This window comes from Bos javanicus, chromosome 12, assembly GCF_032452875.1.
Source record: "Bos javanicus breed banteng chromosome 12, ARS-OSU_banteng_1.0, whole genome shotgun sequence".
In the NCBI taxonomy this organism is placed as follows: domain Eukaryota; kingdom Metazoa; phylum Chordata; class Mammalia; order Artiodactyla; family Bovidae; genus Bos; species Bos javanicus.
This window is the reverse complement of record NC_083879.1, coordinates 86,179,498-86,200,502: the sequence shown is the minus strand read 5'-3', so window position 1 is coordinate 86,200,502 and position 21,005 is coordinate 86,179,498.

Below are 21,005 nucleotides of genomic sequence, written 5' to 3'. Positions count from 1 at the left end.
GAATCTGCCTGTCAACGCAGGAGACCTGGGTTTGATGCCTGGGTCAGGAAGATCCTCTGGAGAAGGAAATGGCAACCCTCTTCAGTACTCTTGCCTGGGGAATCCCATGGACAGAGGAGCCTGGCGGGCTCCAGTCCATGGGGTCACATAGAGTCGGACACGACTGAGTGACTCAGGATGCACGCGTGGGGCCATCCTATCAAAGCCAGATAAATTCACCCCACGTGCGCCAGGAGGAAACAGATGCAGACACAGCAGACGCACAACAGCAGGAGACGAGGAAGCTGGCATCGGCACGTGCTGGGCACAGGGGCCAGTGTCCTTTGGGGACAAGAGAACAGGGCTTTCCCAAGCCTGCATGTTAGACGGAACTGACTGACCATCAACCCGCACGGAAACCTAATGAAAACACAACGGAAGAGGGCCCTGGGCCGGGGGACCGCGGACACAGGTCAGCCGTGAGCACAGTCTCAGCGGGGGCGGGGACTCTGGCCCCACGAGGGTATGCCACGGGGGCCGGGGGGCCACGGGGAGGTGCTGTCCAGTGCACACAGCCTGTGAGAAACTAGAGGAGCAGGACCGTCTCACAGAGGCACCGACCCCTTCTCCAGATGACCAGCACACGGCGCCCCTTCCCGGTGAAGACACCTTCTCGCCAGAGGGCTGGGATGCCTCGGCACCCGTCGACACCTCGCCCTGCCCTGGTACCTTCACCCACCACCTCTGCTGAGGCCGGGCCACCTCATTTAGACCCTTGGCACAGCTCCTCAGGCACACGCGCCGGTGGTGCGGGTCCCGTCGGTCATACGTTCCTGGAAGGGATCACATCCAGAGCTTCCTCGAGGGCGCTCACCCCGACCGCGGGCCTCAGCGCTCACGGGGGCTCAGCGGGTGCTGGTTGAAGAGTAAGTGAAGGTCGAGGGGGTCAGCGTGCGCGGCGTCCATCCCACACTGTGGTCTGGGTCTCTGAACCCTTGGGGGAGGACGTCATGCTCACGGCCATGAAGCCAAGTAAAGAACAAATGGCTCTGGAAAAGTTCAAGGGCGGTTACTTGTGAATGGAAGTCAGTTTTCTCTAGATCTTTCTATCGCAGAGGACAAGAGGACAGGGTGATCTATTTCCTCGTTTTAGTGAATATCCAGAAATACTGCACTTAGAGGGAGCCAGACAGTCAGTGAGTCTCACACACTCACACACACACACACACACACAGCTTTCTGGTTGCTGAGGGTCACAAGGACAGCTGCAGGGGATGCAGAGTGTGGGGTCTTGTGGGGCATCACTGTCAGGGTGCGGACGGTCTTTAAACTTAGCTCAAGGTGGGAAATGTTGCCTGGTCCTCCTGGAAAGTCCCCAGCCCTGGCCTGGAAGGAGAGTCGGAGCCAGGCTCCTACGAGGACGCTCGGCTCCCTTTGCCAGGGGCACCAGCCTTGGACGTGTCTCCAGGCCGTGCCTGGGCTCTGACAAAGGTCAGGCTGACTAGCAAGGTCTCAGGTAGTGTCCTGGCTCCTGGGCGGTGGATGTGGTAGGGGCAGGGCAGGAGCAGAGGGAGGGGCTGCCAGCTGTCCTTCTCCTCCGACACATGGGGGCCACTGGGAGCTGCTGGGTTGGCCACGCAGAAGGTGTCCACCCAGAGACGGTGCTGCGCTGCGCAAGAGTTGGAAGGACTGGGAAGTTCTGCTGGGGACTGACCCCACCTGCCTCTTCACCTCCTCTGCCCTCTTCCAACCCCAGCAGGTCACTGATTTCTCAGCTGATGAGTGCTGAGTGTCCACTGGCCTGTCCTCAAAGAACTTCAGGAAAACCTTCAGGATACCATCAAGAAAAAAAATCACACAAAACTAATTTGAACCTCAGGGGCTTCCCTGTTAGCTCAGTGGTAAAGAAGCCACCTGCCAATGCATAAGACGCAGGAGACAGGGAGCTTTGATCCTTGGTCAGAAAGATCCCCTGAAGAAGTAAATGGAAACCCACTCCAGTACTGTTGCCTAGGAAACCTCATGGACACAGGAGCCTGGTGGGCTACAGTCCACGGGGGTTGCAAAGAGCTGGACACGACTGAGCGACTGAGCAAGTGATCACAAGCACAGATTTGGATCTAACAACCTGTGCTGGGAATTTTGGAAAATTGAGAGGATAAAAAGTTCTAGAAACTCTAGAATCTAGCTTTGTATATGTTATTTCATTCTTCTAGTACCTGGATGCTTGGAGTATGTTCAGCCCCTTTTGGGGCTGCTGAGAGAAGCAGGATAGCCCTCTCGATCTGATCCCTTTGCAATCTGAAGACCCTCAGGGAACTGGGTGTGAGCACGCATCTGAGAAGCACCGCTCCAGGACTGGCACGAGGTGTGACACGTTTCGCCAGAGTCCACGAGGCCAGGACGACAGTCTGAGGAAACACAAGATGTTCCTGTTCCTCACCTGGTGCCCACAGAGGAGAAAACAAGAGACGCCTGGAAACAATGGCCTGTTGGCCTCTGGAATGTCTGCGCGCTTAGAGAGGACTGTAGGTTGGAACAGAGAGAGAGAGCACTTGGAGTGGCATCGTCTGAAATATGAAGACGCCTAATGGAGTACATTCCTTTCAGAGATGAGAGCTAGTTCAAGCCGTTCCAACGAACATCACTATTTCTGGGGGCAATAATGAAATTAAAGCTGTTGGCTCTTCAGGGTGGAATGAGAGGATGAAATGCCAAAACACGATGCTTTTGTGAGGGAGCAGAGGTCAATGCCAGACAGCAGCCGTGTGAAAGGAACGGAGCACTGTAATGGGAGACTGGGCTGGGAAGTAGGACAGGAAAGAACAAACATGTGCCCCCAGACTGGAAGACTATCTGAGACTGACTCTATTTCTGTTTCCAGAGAACCCAATAATACCAGGTTCCAATCAGCAGTCCCTTTGGCCGGCTTAAGTAAGTACTAGCAGCCAAATAGAGAAATCAAGACCGTTTTTCATCTCGTCAGAGTCATTTTTGAGGCACGTTTTTGGGAAGAATGACAAGGAGGCTGCTGGTGCTTCTGTTCCGTGGATGGATAAAAACAAACAACAGCCATCGGTTCAGAAGAGGGTTCCTTACGTGGTGACCAGCACAGATTACAAACAACAGATTCTTGCAGGATTCGATTGCAGGTTCCCAGCTTGGGCTTCACCTTGGATCCACCTGTTGAGCTTTCCAAAACCCTGAAGCCTGAGTCTCATGCCTATAAATCCGGATGAAACCGATCTGCAGCCAAGGTTCCCAGCCACTGGAATGTGGACATCCCCAAATTCAGTGTGCCTGGACCCACCTGCAGGTGCTATTCAAAGGAAGATCCTAGAAATTTGGGTTTCTAACCCCACGTCTGTAGAGCTGGAGGAAACATCTCCCCTTCCCTGAAAATGAGTCAGCCTAACTTCAAAGTCACCTCTTTGCATGAACCTGCCAGGAAGCTGATGTCTCAGAGCAAGCCACTGTCCCAAGGCTGAAGGAGACCCAGCACTCAGGGAGAGAAGAGATGCCTGTATGGGGCCACCTTGGGGAGACAGAACAAGACACAGTCAGGAGGAATTCAGCCAGGAGGGCCAAGGGGCCGGTGGAGGTCAGCGTGAGCTGGGGCTGCAGGCGTCAGGGAGGCCACACCACCTCACAGGTTCTTTCTCTCCTCAGTCAACCAGACACGAGTGGAAAAGGTTAGAGAGAGCCCCAGAATTAGCCCTTCTAGTGAAGACCCAGGGAAGAAAGTGGCAGGCACCAGGGAGCAAGGGCCAGAAGCCCACCCGAGTCTCCCCTCCATGTCCATCACAGACACAGTAATACTGGTTAAGCAGTCTCAAGGGTGAATGACAGACACCAAACCACATGTCCGATGAGCACAGAAACACTAAACAGGATGAACGTGGAGCAGAACAAAGACAGTCACTTAGGACATCGTGCTAAACCACTGAAGCAGGAGACAGACGTCCCAAGGGAGTCAGGGGGTGGGGTTTTGTGCACAGGAAGCAAGGAAGCCAGGAGACGATGGGGTCACACCTCAAAACTGCAGAAGGAGGAAAAACGGCCAACCCTGAACTCTACACCCAAAGAGAACATATTTCAAAATGAAAGGAGATGTAAGACGTTCTCAGGAAAGAACTAAAACTGATGGAACTCAGTGTCAGCAGACGTGTTCCAACAGCGAAAACCATAAAGCAGGGTCAGACAAAACCCGGATCTGCGCAAAGAAGTGGAAAAGCTCTGGAGCAAAATGCACGAAGGCAAACTGAAATGGATCAACTCAGTGGACATGAGCTTGAGCAAACTGCGAGAGATGGTGAAGGACAGGGAAGCCTGGTGTGCTGCGGTCCATGGGGTCTCAAAGAGTCAGACACGACTTGGTGACTGAGCAACAGCAACCAAAAAATTCATTTTTAACGTCCTCTGAAATGTAAACTTCGGAGCCTGGAGTGAAGGCAGGAGAGGTGCCTCCAGCTGGTCAAATCTGACCCGCTCCTGTTTTTGTTTTTCTAGAAAGCAGCTAAACCCATTCATCTGCACATCATCCTGGCAGGCTTTCGTGCTGTGGCTGGAGAACTGAGCAGTTTCAGTAGACATGATGGAGCTGGCAAAGCCTAAAACACTTACTATCTGGGCCTTTAAAGAAAACCTTTGCTGAGCCCAGGTGTAAGAGAAACCAGCAGCATTGTACCTTGTGTGTAGTACCTGTGAAAGTGGAGCTTATGACAAAAAGCGCACAGGAAGAGAGAGCAATTGGCGATCTACTGTTGTAAGGGCCTTACGTGCCACAAAAATGGGCATAAAATTATTTTAGCATAGACTCAATCCTTAAACACATATTTGACATTTATATACATATTTTAGACTGTGGGGCAACTAGTAAAATTTTTCTCAGGAGATATAAACTATTGGGGTCTTCCCTGGTGGCTCAGCTGGTAAAGAATCCGCCTGCAATGCAGGAGACCCCAGTTCAATTTCTAGGTCGGGAAGATCCCCTGGAGAAGGCATAGGCTACCCACTCCAGTGTGCTTTGGCTTCCCTTGTGGCTCAGATGGTAAAGAATCCGTCTGCAATGTGGGAGACCTGGGTTCCATCCCTGCATTGGGAAGATCCCCTGGAGAAGGGAGCGGCCCCCCACTCCAGTCTCCTGGCCTGAGAATCCCATGGACTGTACAGTCCATGGTGTCGCAGAGAGTCGGACATGACTGAGCGACTTTCACTTTCACTTTATAAACTATTGGTCAAGACAGGAGATTAAATGGACTCAAACAAAATGCCCAAATAACCCAAGAGAATGAAGGAAAGGAAGAAAAAGAAGGACATACAGATATAAAAACGTAGAAAGCAGCGAATAGAACCCAGTGGCATGCAAGCACAATAATACCACACAGCTGCTCAGGGTCCATCCCAGGAATTCAAGGATAGTGCAACATTCAAAAGTGAGCTCACACAGTTTCCCGTATTAAGGCACTAAAACTGAAAAATCATGACTGTCTTTCAGTTCAGTTCAGTCGCTCAGTCGTGTCTGACTCTCTGTGACCCCATGGACTGCAGCACGCCAGGCCTCCCTGTCCATCACCATCTCCCAGAGTTCACTCAAACTCACATCCACCGAGTCGGTGATGCCATCCAGCCATCTCATCCTCTGTCGTCCCCTTCTCCTCCTGCCCCTGATCCCTCCCAGCATCAGAGTCTTTTCCAATGACTCAACTCTTCGCATGAGGTGGCCAAAGTACTGGTGTTTCAACTTTAGCATCATTCCTTCCAAAGAATACCCAGGACTGATCTCCTTTAGAATGGACTGGTTGGATCTCCTTGCAGTCCAAGGGACTCTCAAGAATCTTCTCCAACACCGCAGTTCAAAAGCATCAATTCTTCGGCGCTCAGCTTTCTTCACAGTCCAACTCTCACATCCATACATGACTACTAGAAAAACCATAGCCTTGACTAGACGGACCTTTATTGGCAAAGTAATGTCTCTGCTTTTGAATATACTATCTAGGTTGGTCATAACTTTCCTTCCAAGGAGTAAGCGTCTTTTAATTTCATGGCTGCAGTCACCATCTGCAGTGATTTTGGAGCCCAGAAAAATAAAGTCTGACACTGTTTGCACTGTTTCCCCATCTATTTCCCATGAAGTGATGGGACCAGATGCCATGATCTTCGTTTTCTGAATGTTGAGCTTTCAGCCAACTTTTTCACTCTCCACTTTCACTTTCATCAAGAGGCTCTTTAGATCCTCTAAACTTTCTGCCATAAGGGTGGTGTCATCTGCATATCTGAGGTTATTGATATTTCTCCTGGCAAACTTTATTCCAGCTTGTGCTTCATCCAGCCCAGCGTTTCTCATGATGTACTCTGCATAGAAGTTAAATAAGCAGGGTGACAATATACAGCCTTGACATACTCCTTTTCCTACTTGGAACCAGTTTGTTGTTCGATGTCCAGTTCTAACTGTTGCTTCCTGACCTGCATATAAGTTTCTCAAGAGGCAGGTCAGGTGGTCTGGTATTCCCATCTCTTTCAGAATTTTCCAGTTTATTGTGATCCATACAGTCAAAGGATTTGGCATAGTCAATAAAGCAGAAATAGATGTTTTCTGGAACTCTCCTGCTTTTTCGATGATTCTTGTCTTAATAGATGCCAACAAAGCATCTCCACAAAAACTCCTAAAATTAGTAAGTGAATAGAGCAAGGTCCCAGGATGCAGTGCATTCCCGTATACCAGCTGAGGAGTACGGACCCTGGCCCAAAACCTACGTGTAATCTCTGTGTGATCTTGCAGGCCCGACCACAGAAATCACAAAGATGCTACTGGGCAGACTTCGCAGGGGCCGTGCCCTCTACCGCACACCTGGGACACAGCCAGGACACCGCCTCTAAGGGGAGTTGCACCAAGGCCTCAGGCCCCTGTGTGTCCACGCTCCCAGGATGGACATCCCTGTTTGGGGGCCTGTCTATCTGGGGCCTTCCTCAGGTGCTGCTGTTGAGATCTCCTTGCTGGGAGGATGGGAGACTCTCTAAGACACTTTGCTCTGACTCAGTACCCAGTGCTTTAAAATTTCTAGGCCTTCCCCCTCTGCCTCCTCATGCGAAGAGTTGATTCATTGGTAAAGACCCTGATGCTGGGAGGGATTGGGGGCAGGAGGAGAAGGGGACGACAGAGGATGAGATGGCTGGATGGCATCACTGACTCGATAGACGTGAGTCTGAGTGAACTCCGGGAGTTGGTGATGGACAGGGAGGCCTGGCGTGCTGCAATTCATGGGGTCGCAAAGAGTCAGACACGACTGAGCGACTGATCTGATCTGATGGTGCAATTACATTTAACTTCATAAGAAATTCCCACTGTTTTTAGAAAGTGTCTGGACGTGTTCCCACCAGTAATAAACAAGAGGATCTGTTTCTCTGCATCTTTGCCAATATTTGGTATTGCTCCTTTTAAAAATGTTATTCATTTGTTTTTAATCTTAACCATTCTACTTGGTGTGTGATGACTGGTATCTTGTCATGGTTTGAATTTTCATTTTCTTAATGGCTCATGACGTTGAGCACCTTTTCATAAGCCAAAGCCTATGGGCCATCAATATATCTTCCTCAATATATCTCTGATCAGATATTCTGTCACTTTTTTATTGGGTTGTTCCTTTTTGTTGTTTAGTTTTAAATGTTCTTTATATAGTCTAGATAGAAGTTTTTTTTGGTCAGATATTGATTTACAAGTATTTTCTACCAGGTCTGTGGCCTTTCATCCTTCTAACAGTACTTTTCACAGAAGACAAGTTTTTACTTTGATAAAGTAAAATTTATCAAAATTTTTGAACCATGCATTTGGTGTCACATCTAGAATCACACTCAATGGATATGAGTCTGAGCAAACACCAGAGGATGGTGAAATACAAGCAAGCCTGGCACGCTGCAGTCCATGGAGTCGGAGTCAGACATGACTGAGCAACTCAACAAGTTGAATCACATCACCAAACCCAGGGTCAAACAGGTTTTGTTTTTCATAAAAGTTTTATAACTTTATATTTTATATTTAAGCACATCAGCTGCGTTGAGTTCAATTTTTGGATAAAGGGTGAAGTATGTGTCAAGGCTTATTTATTTATTCATTTATTTACTTAGGTCTCGGAGAAGGCAATGGCACCCCACTCCAGTACTCTTGCCTGGAAAATCCCATGGACGGAGGAGCCTGGTAGGCTACAGTCTATGGGGTCACAAAGAGTCGGACACGACTGAGCGACTTCACTTTCACTTTTCACTTTCATGCATTGGAGAAGGAAATGGCAACCCACTCCAGTGTTCTTGCCTGGAGAATCCCAGGGACGGGGGAGCCTGGTGGGCTTCCGTCTGTGGGGTCGCACAGAGTCGGACACGACTGAAGAGACTTAGCAGCAGCATATGATATTTCTAGTTTTTTAAAAAATCCTTTCTCCATTGAATTGATGTTGCTGTTTTGCCCCAAATCAGTTGACCCTATTTTTGTGGGTCGATTTCTGAACTTTATCCTGGCCTGTTGATCTCTGTCTGCATTCTTTTTCACCACTATCAGGATTACATACATGAGTTTGAGTAACATGAGGGCTTCCAGTCAGCACTGTCTTGACACCCCTTTGCCTTCTGTAGAAATTTAGAATCGGCTTGTAAACATCTGCAAAAAGCCCTGGTGAGATTTTGATTGAGATGTTACAGATCAGATTCTAGAGGATGGACATCTCGGCAGCAGTGAGCCTTCTATCTCGTGGCACACAGGACGTCTCTCCCTTTATTTAAACCTTCCTTGATCTCTTCTGCTAGCATTTTGTTGTTTGTAGTATACAGACCCTGCACATTGTTAGCTTTGTACTTAAGTACTTTATGGTTTGGTATTCGTTTTTCAATTAATACTGGAGTTTCAGCTTTAGCATCAGTCCTTCCAAAGAAATCCCAGGGCTGATCTCCTTCAGAATGGACTGGTTGGACCTCCTTGCAGTCCAAGGGACTCTCAAGAGTCTTCTCCAACACCACAGTTCAAAAGCATCAATTCTTCAGCGCTCAGCCTTCTTCACAGTCCAAATCTCACATCCATACATGACCACTGGAAAAACCATAGCCTTGACTAGACGAACCTTTGTTGGCAAAGTAATGTCTCTGCTTTTGAATATGCTGTCTAGGTTGGTCATAACCATAAAACCCAGCAATCCCAGGTGTGCATGCTAAGTCACTTCAGCCATGTCTGACTCTTTGCAATCAGATGTACTATAATCTACATACTAAATTTAGTACTAATGTACTAAATGTACTATAGCCCACTGGCTCCTCTGTCCATGGGATTCTCCAGACAAGAATACTGGACTGGATTGCTGTTTGCTTCCCGACCCAGGGATCGAACCCACGCTCTTAGGTTTCCTGCATTGGCAGGCAGCTTCCTCGCCACTGGTGCAAGCTGGGAAGCCTTGTGTTCTCACAATCAGTAAGAAAATAAACAAAACACCCCAACACCCCACAGCTGTGTGTGAGCTTATAGCAGCTTTGCAGGAATGCTCAGAGCAGTGATAGTAAGGATCAAACGGCTACTGATTCATGCTGCAGATGGACAGACCCTGAGTCAGTTTTTATCAACTAAAGACGTTCGTCTCAAAAGGCTACTGTGCTGTGAGACTCTGCTACCAGACACTCCAAACAAGGCAAAACAAGTGTGCACAACTGGCCGGGCTGCCAAGACCGCCCTGGCCAGGGGGAGGCGGGGCAGGTTCCCTTATCGCTCTCCCTGGGCGTGGCGCACCCCTGCCCCCGCCCCGGGCTAGCGTGGTCCTGGATGCTCTGGCACCTGGGCAAGGCTGCCGTCACAGTTCTTGGCAAAGCACCGATCAAAAGGCTCCTGTCTTATTTTTTATCAGAACTGATCTAGGAACCCACACCCACTCTGGGGTAATCTTGCCAGCAAAACTATGACCTCGGATTGTTGAAAGCTTATATTTTACCAATGTTGTCTTCACACAGGCTGATTATTCGCCTCTGCACACTAAATCTTTAGTTATTCACCAGGCTTGTTCTTCTTCAATAAAATGGCACCATTTCAAGCAGAGAAGAGATGCGCCGTGGCGCTCTGTCGTTACGGGTGTTAGAAGCTGAATAAGGGAAACAACTGTTCTTCCGACGACCTTTCACTTTTGTTCCCAGATTCCATCAAATTGTCACCTTTTCACTTCTGTGTTTGTGAACACACTCTATTTTATTATAGAATTCTACTCATTATTACACTTCTGTGTTTGTGAATACACTCTATTTTATTATAGAATTCTACTCATTATTACAGGGCCTGAGTGTTATGATACAAACGTACCCACTGCTACAAAGGTGATTTGATTAATTTTTTTTTTTAATCCAGCTTTTGGAGGCTAAATTAATGAGGGAAATAACTATTCCTCCTGACTAATTCTCACTTACCTTTCAGTTTTCAAATTCCCACTTCTTCCAGGCTGAGGTTTCTGACTGCCCAGGTCAATCCAGGGGTCTTAGCTCCAGGGGTCCACAGCCCCTCTCCCTGCCCCAGGAATACTGGCCATGTTTGTGTGTGACTGTTCAGTGACCACCTTTCCTCCTGCGGGGTAAGCTCCACAGAGGTAGGGACCACCCTTCCCAAGGCCTGGACCACAGTGAGCCAGTCAGAGTGCGTTCAGGTCAAGAGAGTCCAAAGTCTGGGCCTGCATCTCGTCCACAAGGTGCCCATGCTGCCTGGCAGAGGGCCTGGCACGCAGCAGGTCCCTGAGTGCCTGTCAGCTGAAAGAATCCGTGCGTGGTGAGGATGGAGAGGCGAATGGACGCATAACTAAGTGTCAGCGCGCAGACCATGCACCTCTGAGAAAACTCTAACCTTAATCTGTCTAAACTCTAATCTGTCTGATTCTGCCATCCTCTCCCACCTGCTGCCTGTCTGATGGCCTCACCTGGAGTTACACGGGGATGTGCCCAGATAGACCAAAGCATTCACCTTGCGATTGAGAGAAGGAAATGGCAACCCACCCCAGAATTCTTGTCTGGAAAGTTCCAAGGACAGAGGAGCCTGGCGGGCTACAGTCCTTGGGGTCGCAAAGAGTTGGACACGACTGAGCCACTGGGCACATACCATGCAGGTACGGAATTGTCCAGCAGAAAAAACCTACCCCGAACTCCTAAGAAGAGAAGTAACAAAACAGATCTCATTAAACAAAGAGCAACTGCTTATGGAGTCATTGAATAGACAGGTAAGAGTTCTGGAGTTTTAGTTCCACAGAGACGTAGCCAAGCTGAACCGGGAAGGACAGAGACGTGGCCAAGCTGAGCCGGGAAGGACAGGTGGGTTTTCGCGACGTGCTTCTCAGACACTTTCCGTGGAAGGGAGGTGCGGAATTCCAGGTGCCCTTGGTCTCAGGGCACAAGCTGCTCACCCCGAGCTCCAGGTGAGACACTGGCTTCGAAGGATGCCCACATGGTTACTGGGGTTTAACTGTGGGATTCTGTGATCATTCAGATTCCAATCCGATTCCAGTGCATGTGAATATTCTTACAAACCCGACCATCAAGCTAGGCCTTTCCAATGCATCGAATGACGTGATTTTGCTGAGATGTCCCAGGACTGTGCCTGCCTGGCGCCGGGAGCCCACCCCTCCCTCCTCACTCAACTGCACCAGCGTCAGCAGGAACGCATGGCCGCAGTCACCCAGCAGCTGGATGATTCGATGAATAACATAGATGCGGGTTATTGTCATCCTCGAGGAAATCTTGTGTTGCCCCATTCAAAAGGGAGAAAAATACGTGAAAAGTATGAAAGTGAGACGCAGCAGATGTTACCCCGGAGTTGTCAATCTCGTCTACGCAGGTGCTAATGTGTTATAATTATCCCTTCTGGCAGTTGATGTTTAGGAGCCTGGTTCCCACCTAGTCAATCACGGCTGCGATTGTTAAGCTACTCACATCGCTAATACGCTGGGTAATAACCAGATAGGGTTTAATATTTGACATTTGCCGTCAATTTCCTTTCTTCCGACGTGCGTCTCCTCTACACCAGGGTCTGTACATTGGGCTCTCTCCTGACTTCTGCATAAAAGGCACAGAAGTGCAGGGATGAAAAGGGAGATGAATTGAAACAAACAGATCTGTGTGTCTCTGACTCGATTTGCCATCATGAATCTCCTGACGAGGAGCGGGACACAGGGGCGTCCACAGCACATGCTACGAGGATTATTTTAAAAGATTTCTCGAGTTCCCTCATCGTGGGGGAGGGGTCGCCTTTATTTTTGCCCCACAGACGGGGTGGCCGGGGTGCAGAAGGTCCACAGTGGCCCGTCAGGCGAGAGGGCCAGCCAGGCGACAGTTAGCAGGCAGCGCCCGCCAGGTTTCCTCCGCAGGATCTCCCTTCTCCACACGGGCTTCACGTGTCAGTCCAGAACGTGGACGGACTCGCGGCTGACGGTGCCCCGGTAAGGTCGGCATCACCTCTCAGCTCCCTACCGACCTTTCCCCATCCCGTTTTGTCTTGAAGCCCTGCTCTTCTCCACTGCTTGGAACTCTGCTGCGGGTAAGCCCACATTTCGTGGCACTTTTTCCTGAGGCTGAGTGATGCTAATGGTAAAGAATCTGCCTGCCAGGGTAGGAGACACAGAGATGCGGGTTCCATCCCCGGGTCGGGAAGGTCCCTGGACAAGGAAATGGCAGCCCACTCCAGTGTTCTTGCCTGGGGAGTCCCATGGACAGAGGAGGCTGATGGGCTACCATCCATGGGGTTGCAGAGAGTCGGACACGACTGAAGTGACCTAGCACACACGCATCCTGCCTTATAGTTTACACATTGATTCAAGCCCTGAGTCGGGAAGATCCCCTGGAGAAGGGAATGGCAACTCACTCCAATGTTCTTGCCTGAGGAATCCCCTGGACAGAGGCGCCTGATGGGCTACAGCCCACGTGGTCGCAGAGAGTTGGACACAACTGAGCGTCTGAGCACAGCCTCTTTCCTGAGGATGAATTTACTGATTCCTCCAAGGACTGTACGACTTTCCAATGTGTTTACTGTATATGTACATACGTGGGGTGGGTATTGAAGATTTTCTTTCAAATTAATTTAATGGAAAGTAAATATCCACAACCCTTCAGTCAGGTATGCTCCCCTAATAAGTAAAATTTACATTGTCATCTTTTTCAGACATTTTGGCAATAAACCAACGATAAGATGTACCACACGACGGACAACCACACACACTCCTGAAAACTATCCTTTTACGAACTATTAAATGCCCCTGATTCCCTGCAGAAGAAAGAGGCTCGTTTCAAGAGGATTCTGCTCCGAGTTTAAATTGGAAAGGACGTGGGGATCTGACAGCCAAGGAGCATTAAGACTTCAAAGCAGACGAAGCTGGACCCGGTCATTTTGCAATAAAATGTGAAGTCATGTAATAGCGCCCTTTTAAGCCACTTGGGACTTTTTAAGACTTCAAATAAAACGCTATTAGCACAGACAGATAAACAATCTAAGCCGCTATTTGCCTGGGGTGATACCCTTGTGATTTACAATGGGCAAAGAAAATACAGCAGGCCCCTCGTTGAGAAAGACTGACACGCTGTGGAGACCCCTCCTCTAGGCGCTCGGCACCGCTCATGCCTGGCCCTTCACACCTGCTCAGCCCCTCAGCCCACCCCTCGCCCTGTGCTCCCAAAGCTGCTCCTGGTTTCATGTGCGGGGCATAAACAGATCTGAGGAAACACTGAGCCTGAGCGTGAGAAGTCACTCATTTATTTCAACCAAGCAAACGAATACTAAACACCTCGTCTTTGTTTTTGCTTATAAGTAGCAAGTGAGGTCACCCATGAGTGTCCACTTGGAGTCCCAGAAGCCTGCTTTTCAGGTGCCTGTTGGACCTGGCTGCAATCAGGAAGGCCCACCGCCCCAGGAAATGCCCTCTCATTTCTGAGGGGCCTGGCCCCACCCGCATCTGAGCACAGCCCCAAAGATGCTCCAAGTGAGGCCGTCAGGGGGGCTGGACCTGGTGGGACAGCGGATCCCTGGGCCCCACAGCCTTGCTGCCCTTCGGGACATCCGCTCCAGGACACCCCAGGGCGGCGGGGGCACCTGGCTTTCGAGAGAGGCCCTGAAACCGCATCTTTCCCCGCTTTTCTCCGCTCCTCCCTCCGGCTCTCACCATCCTCTGGGACTTAGTGCGAGGCGCCGAGGGGAAAGCTCCCCACCCCCCGCCCCAATCAGCCCCTGTGGCCACCAGAGGCCGGGTGAGACCACCCCGGGACCTGCAGGCGGCTCCCGGGTCACGGCAGGGGTGCATCCACTCCGCTGGATGCGGGTCTCTGGTTCCAGCGGGCGAGGCCAGGCACACTGCGTCCCCACCGAGCCCAGAGACCACCCGTCTTCTCTTCTGCCCGGGCCGCCGCTGCGTTGCCGGAAGCCAGTGTAACAGACGCCAGGCGCTTCTAGCTGAGGCTCCGAAAGCCGATGCGGTGAGGTTCCCTGCGCAGCCGTCACCGAGAGGTGGAGGGACCTCACACGGACACGTGGGTCGCCCTCGGAGGACAAGATGCCGCTCAATTTCTGCGGCTCCTGGACTCGCTTCCAGAGTCGGAAAAGTCGAATCCGGCCCACGGCGACCGCCCCAATCACCAGCAGACAAGTAGAAATAAAATAAATAAACAACAGCAGCAACTATTTAGGATTAAGCCAGTAAGGCTATTGTCCCTTTAAATTGAAAAAGAAAAACAGAAAGAAAGCAAAATATTCTGTGAGTTCCACGGGAAAAAAAAAAAAAAAAGTCATATTTGTATAGACCCCAAATCCCCTCTGTTTAAACAGGGTGATTAATATCAGCTCCTGTAGGAAATTAAATTCGGGGAAGAACGGTAATATGCAGATATGCAGATTTCTGGGCAGGATGGCCATCTCTGGGTAGGGAGCTGGCTGATTAATCTGCGTCCTCGGAATACAAAATGAAGCACGGGGCTCCCTTGGGCAAGCGCGAGAAATGACTTTGCCCCCCACGGAAGCGGGGTGGTGGGGGGAGGACTCGGCGCCAAAGGCAGTGGGTCTGAGCCGTGTGGAGGGCGCGGCTGTGCGACCACACGTCGCGGAGCCTGACGGCTTCCTCCCAGGCCTCCCTCCGCGTGCTCTCTGGAAAGTTTTTCCTCCGCGGTTTCTGAGGACGTGGTTATTGATCTTGGTCCTCATCCACGGCCCTCCTCCGCGGCTTCTGAGAAGGGTGCCCGGCCCTCCCACTTCAGCGGGAACACACGCGCCCAGCTACACGCAACCAGGACACCCCTACCCACCAGTTGTTTTTTTTTCTTTCTTTCTTTCTCAAAGACTGAGTGGGGTAGACAATTTTTTTAATTTAACGTATAACACCAGAAACCTAATTTGAAAATGTAAATGACTCTCCCTCACAACCCAACCCTCTCATCATTTCAAAATGTCAATGTGGTCGTCACATCAGGTCTGGCCTGAGGATGAGATTTTTGATCACTGAATAATGATGCTATTTATTTTGGGGGGAAAAAATATTTACAGCAAGATGCAAAATGTCATTTTCAGTGGGATTTCTTTTTGTCGTTCCTGGAAACTCAAGCCTGTTATTCTGAACCATTCAGGGTCTCTCCGATAATTGTATACAAGTAGGCATTATGCTATATTATTAAAGCTGTAATTTCCTGCCGAATCTGTCTGGATGTTTCTTTTTATCACTTGGCAATTTCTATCTAGTTATAGCATAATTAAGTTTCCTGACCCTTGCTCACTCTCTTAACAGGACGCTTAGAAATACACTAGAATTGCAGACCTGCGGGCCCGTGTCCCCGCTCCCCGCACGGTAATGGAATAAAATTATTAATCCAGTAATTGTACGGAACGCATTACTTTGCATTGAATGTCCCGGCTTCTCATTTTCCGTCGGGGACAATCAGCCCAGGGGTGCGAATCATTTCAGCGGGATCGTGGCCCTGGAAGAAAGCCTCTCGTTCCCGCTCCTGGAGCTCCGGGCAGCTGTGATTATCCGAGGCCTAATGCAGGGCTCGGCTCCAGCCAGCAGAACAAAGTTAATAAAGCGGACGAAAGAGCAAGGTATTTCCAGCTGCGATTCACGCGCCAGAGCCAGAACCAACAGGCAGGCGGTGAAGGGCATACGCGCCCTGGTCTCAGAGGGTCCGCGCCCGCAGGCGCATCTGGGAGTCCTTCTGCCAGAAACCAGGGGCGGTCTGGGCTTTCATCCTCTGAGGCCCTGCGCAGGAAGGTCCGTAAGTCGTGGCCCACGGACAGGTGGGCCCAGGGCTGCCAGATTGGGGCAGAGGCTGAGGAGGGCTGCCTTCAGATGCGGGGGCCGTGCCCCGGCACCCCAAAATGCCCCCAGGCGGGCAGAACCCACGCTCCTGGAGCCCGAAGCCGCTGCTCGGCCTGTGCACTGAGGGGGTCATGCAGGACCGACCCCCGGGGGGAATGGCCAGCACGTCCCCATCCTCACGGAGACAGTGAGCTTCAACTCTGAAGCAGTAACAGCATCCCAGGCACAGCCGTGAAATGACCTAGGCTTGTCTGCGTATGGAATGTGTCGCTGCGGTGACAGCTCAGTACACACGCCCTGTGAGGCTTACACTCTACGTGGGCCGCGTGTCACAACCAAGGCACACACTGCGTGTGTGCTCACTCAGCCGTGTCTGACTCTGGGACCCCACGCACCGGAGCCGCCAGGCTCCTCTGTCTGGGGGATTCTCCAGCGAGAGCACTGGAGTGGGCTGCCGTTTGCCTCTCCAGGGGAGCCTCCCCACCCAGGGGTCGGACCCACATCTCCTGCGTCTCCTGCAAGAGCACTGGAGTGGGCTGCCGTTTGCCTCTCCAGGGGAACCTCCCCACCCAGGGGTCGGACCCACATCTCCTGCGTCTCCTGCGAGAGCACTGGAGTGGGCTGCCATTTGCCTCTCCAGGGGAACCTCCCCACCCAGGGGTCGGACCCACATCTCCTGCGTCTCCTGCGAGAGCACTGGAGTGGGCTGCTGTTTGCCTCTCCAGGGGAGCCTCCCCACCCAGGGGTCGGACCCACATCTCCTGCGTCTCCTGCGAGAGCACTGGAGTGGGCTGCCGTTTGCCTCTCCAGGGGAGCCTCCCCACCCAGGGGCTGGACCCACATCTCCTGCGTCTCCTGCGTCGGCAGGCGGGTTCTTTACCACTAGCACCACTGCAAACACCCCTTGTTTCAAACCACGCCAGTGTCCTTCCTGGCATCCTGGGCACTGCCTCTTCAGTCCCTTCTGGGGTAAACACCAACGCCAGAGCGTGGAGCTCACCTGAGCTTTTCCAAAACAGACCAACGGGATTATAGACTCAGCCTCGTAATTTCCTTTTGCATCTCGATGGAGGACGCATGTGATTTCCACTCGACTGAAGTTGAGTGTAGACACTGTGTGTGTTCTGAGTTGCTTCAGTCGTATCCCACTATGTGTGACCCCATGGACTGCAGCCCGCTAGACTCCTCTGTCCATGGGATTCTCCAGGCAAGAACACTGGAGTGGGTTGTCATTTCCTCCTCCAGGGAGTGTACACTCTAGAAGTCAGTTAATATGTGTGCAGTTTAAAAGTTAACTGACCAGAGGTCAGCTTGCACCCACATCCTGAAGCGGTTGTTCCAACATGTGGACTGCATGCTACAAAAATACCTCCACTCATCTCCTCTGAACCACCAGGCACAGGAGGAAATGCCAAATCCTGGGGAAGGCTTCTCGGAGCTAGAGGTGTTGGTTTCAGGTCAGTGCTGTGCTAACTGTATGGATTTAAATCAACTGTTCTCAACTGGGGGTGACTTCACCCCTGAGGGACACTTGGCAATGTCTGGGGACAAGGTGGGTTGTCACACGGGGGGGTGGGGGGCTGCTGTTGGTGGGTGGCAGAAGCTGGCATCCTGCAATGTACGGGACAGCCTGCCCTCAGCTAGAGCTACTTGTTACGAATGTCCAAGGAACTGAGCTCTGCAAACCCTGGTTTAAAGGGACAAATATTCGTTGCAAGAAAAAAAAATCACAGCCTGAAAGCCTTGTGCTCAATCAACACCAGATACAGCTGAAGCGTTAAACTTTTCCTCCCTGAACTTCCCAGCTCCTGAAATGTAAACACGAGAAAAGAGCAGAGTGGGATTTTTTTTCAACTATACGTTTTTTTATTTCTCAGCTGAAAGAGAAACTGTCACGGGGGCAAGGAGGATCCAGGGATTTCTTTTTCCTCCATCGCTGATTCTACTAGAAACAGGAAGACAAGAGCAGAACGCCCGTTTTCCTTCTGTGGATGCAGACTGCACTGTGGAGCTGGCACATCATGTTACCTGCCGGCCTGCCCATGTGCAGAGATGGGCGAGACTGCGGGGCTGTGTGGGTGGCGTGGAACACAGACACGGGGTGATGGTGGCGGCTGCTCACGTGCGTGGGAAGCTCACAGGTCAGACACCATGGCGGTCATCGTGCGGGTGTGTGGAGAGACACAGCGCCTCCTTTAAGCAATCTTTCCCACGGAGATGGGAAGATTTCTCTTAGGTTTCGAATTAGAGCCTCTGTCCCCAAAGAAATGCGTCAGTAAAGGGGGCTTAATAACCGGCCCTCCACATCAGACGTCCTGCTTCTTAATTTTTGAGCAAACTGTGTGTCACTTTTGTTTCACGGCAGCCTGCGAACGCCTCCTCTGAAAAGCCACACTCAGGACCTCTTTGGCTGATCCGAGCTGCTTTATTCCAGAATTCAGCCGGGAGTGAGTCGTTCCCAGACCTCCCTCGCACGGCCTCTGAATCGGCGCCTAATAAACATGCATTTGGGGGAGAAGGCTGATGGGAGGGCCATCGCTTAAGTTCCTATTGTTTCATTGATAAAAATGATCCGGGAAGCGGCAGAATATGTTAGCCATTTCCTTTGGTTTTCCATCGAAGGCTGAAAGACATTTCTAAAATAGATCTATTTTCTTTTCATTCTGCAGAATAATGCATGAATGATTATAACATATGCTCTATCTCCCTTTTTTCCCTCCCCTCAACCAGTGGGAAAGTGCCTGAGACCGTAATCACAACTTGTTGGGTTTTCAATCTGATGCTGTCCCGTTTTATCATGGTAGTTAAACGTCCATTCTTGTTCGGTGTGATAAATGTTATGGCCGTGTAACAGTAACGAAAAAGAGAGACATGTTAAACCAAATATTGCTTCAGATTGTGTCTTTTATTCTCCTTTATCATCATATCTTAATTTATAGTATAATCATCATTATCGCAACTGTCAGCCTCATTTAACCCCGCTGATCTCCCATGATTCTCCGCCGTCAGGTCTGATTGCCTACCTTCTGCCGACGGGCTGATAATGCCTGACAGATTAACCCTCCCCAAGAGGAAGACAATGATACATAGGACAGCGCCGAGCGCGCTATATATTAATGAGGAGCTGGCAAGGCTTTGATAAGGCTGCAGAATAATCCATCAGTGGGGAAGGAGCTTGTAAAACGGGAGGAACGTTTCATGGGAAAACACCTGGGAAGGGTGTAACGACCCGGCAGCTAAACGCTGTCAGCTGCCTCTCCCCGCGTGTAATTAGCATCAGACGGGGCGCGCCGCTGGCCCGCGAAGTCCATCAGCCCCGGGACCCAGCCTCACTCGCTCCACGCTGGCCCCACCGCGCTCCCGCGTTTACAGCGTATTTAGCAAGCCGGCAATTAATAGCTCGCGTTCTTGGGCATCAGAAACTGTTTATCTTCTTCTGAACGTGCTCTCGCCGGAGGCTGTTACCTGGGAAAGGCAGGAGCCGCTGGCGTTTTCTGCCGCACTTACTCCACGGAGGCCGCTCCGCCATTAGATACAATGCCTCAGATGGCTACTTGAGCTTGAATGCACCGTTATTACAGGTATTATATGAAATTGCCTGTGTTATGTGAAGGGGATTATAGAGGTTCTGGATCAATAACTTCAGTGGATGTTGGGAGTGATTACAGCGCCCTGTCAATTTTCCGCATTTGGCTGTCAGTGTCCATTGACCACACACCACCTCTTGTATTCACATCAAATCACTCATTTCATTGGTAAATTCTATATATCTCAATTTACTTTAAGTAGCTGATTTGTGTAAAATAAAATGACTTCCTCTTCTGTGTGCGCAACAGATCTAATCCTATATAGTAATAAAAAGCATAAACACAGGGAGACCCTCTGTCCTTTGGGAAGCCTCGTGCAGAGCGCGGCGACTGCCCGCTCCCTGAAATAGCTATAATTGAAACATCTCCATCACCCGGGCTTTGTTGAGACCACACCTAGCCTCTTCATCTCTCCTTATTTTTCCATCGCGGGGAGGAATCTTGGAGCGGCCGGATCTCGAGCACCCGGACTCCCGAAGCAGCTGTGTCTCCCTGCACCCACGCCCACGGCTGCACTCACCTTCTGCGCGAGGGGGCCAGGCCCCCACACCCCCGTGCAGACTCGGCCCCCACCTTAACTCCAGGACCGCAAATGCTGTCCCGAGAGATTCGTCTTCCACCAGTCGGCAGGCTCCTGCTAGGTGCAGAATGCCTGAGCCTCCCTTTTCTGCATTTTCTTCCTCCTTTTCCGTGTGTGTATGCACATGCACCCGGGCATGTTTGACGAAGTGTAACATCAAAACTTAGGAGAGAGAAGTCCAGAGGCATTCAGTGACGGGAAACGTCAAAGAGACCCAGGAAACGTTTGGGGAGGAGGTCTAGACTTCCTGTGTCAATAGAAACTCACTACAGGTGTTCAGACCACTGGAGAGATGGGGAAAGTATTATTCCACACACCTCAGCGTGCACGGTAACATTTCACTCAGGAGTTGTCTTTTGGAACTTAGCTCGATGTCTTATCAGTGTTTCCTACTATTTCTGACCTAGAAGAGGCCCTTAAAGAACTGTGTACTGGCCACAAATAAATAAGGAACACAGAAACAAAGTATTTACAAAATCCTCCAAGCACCCCCCCAAAGAAAGCCTCCCCACCAACTAAGCTTCCCACAGACAAATGGATCAACCACTAGATTCGCCACCTGTGAATGGG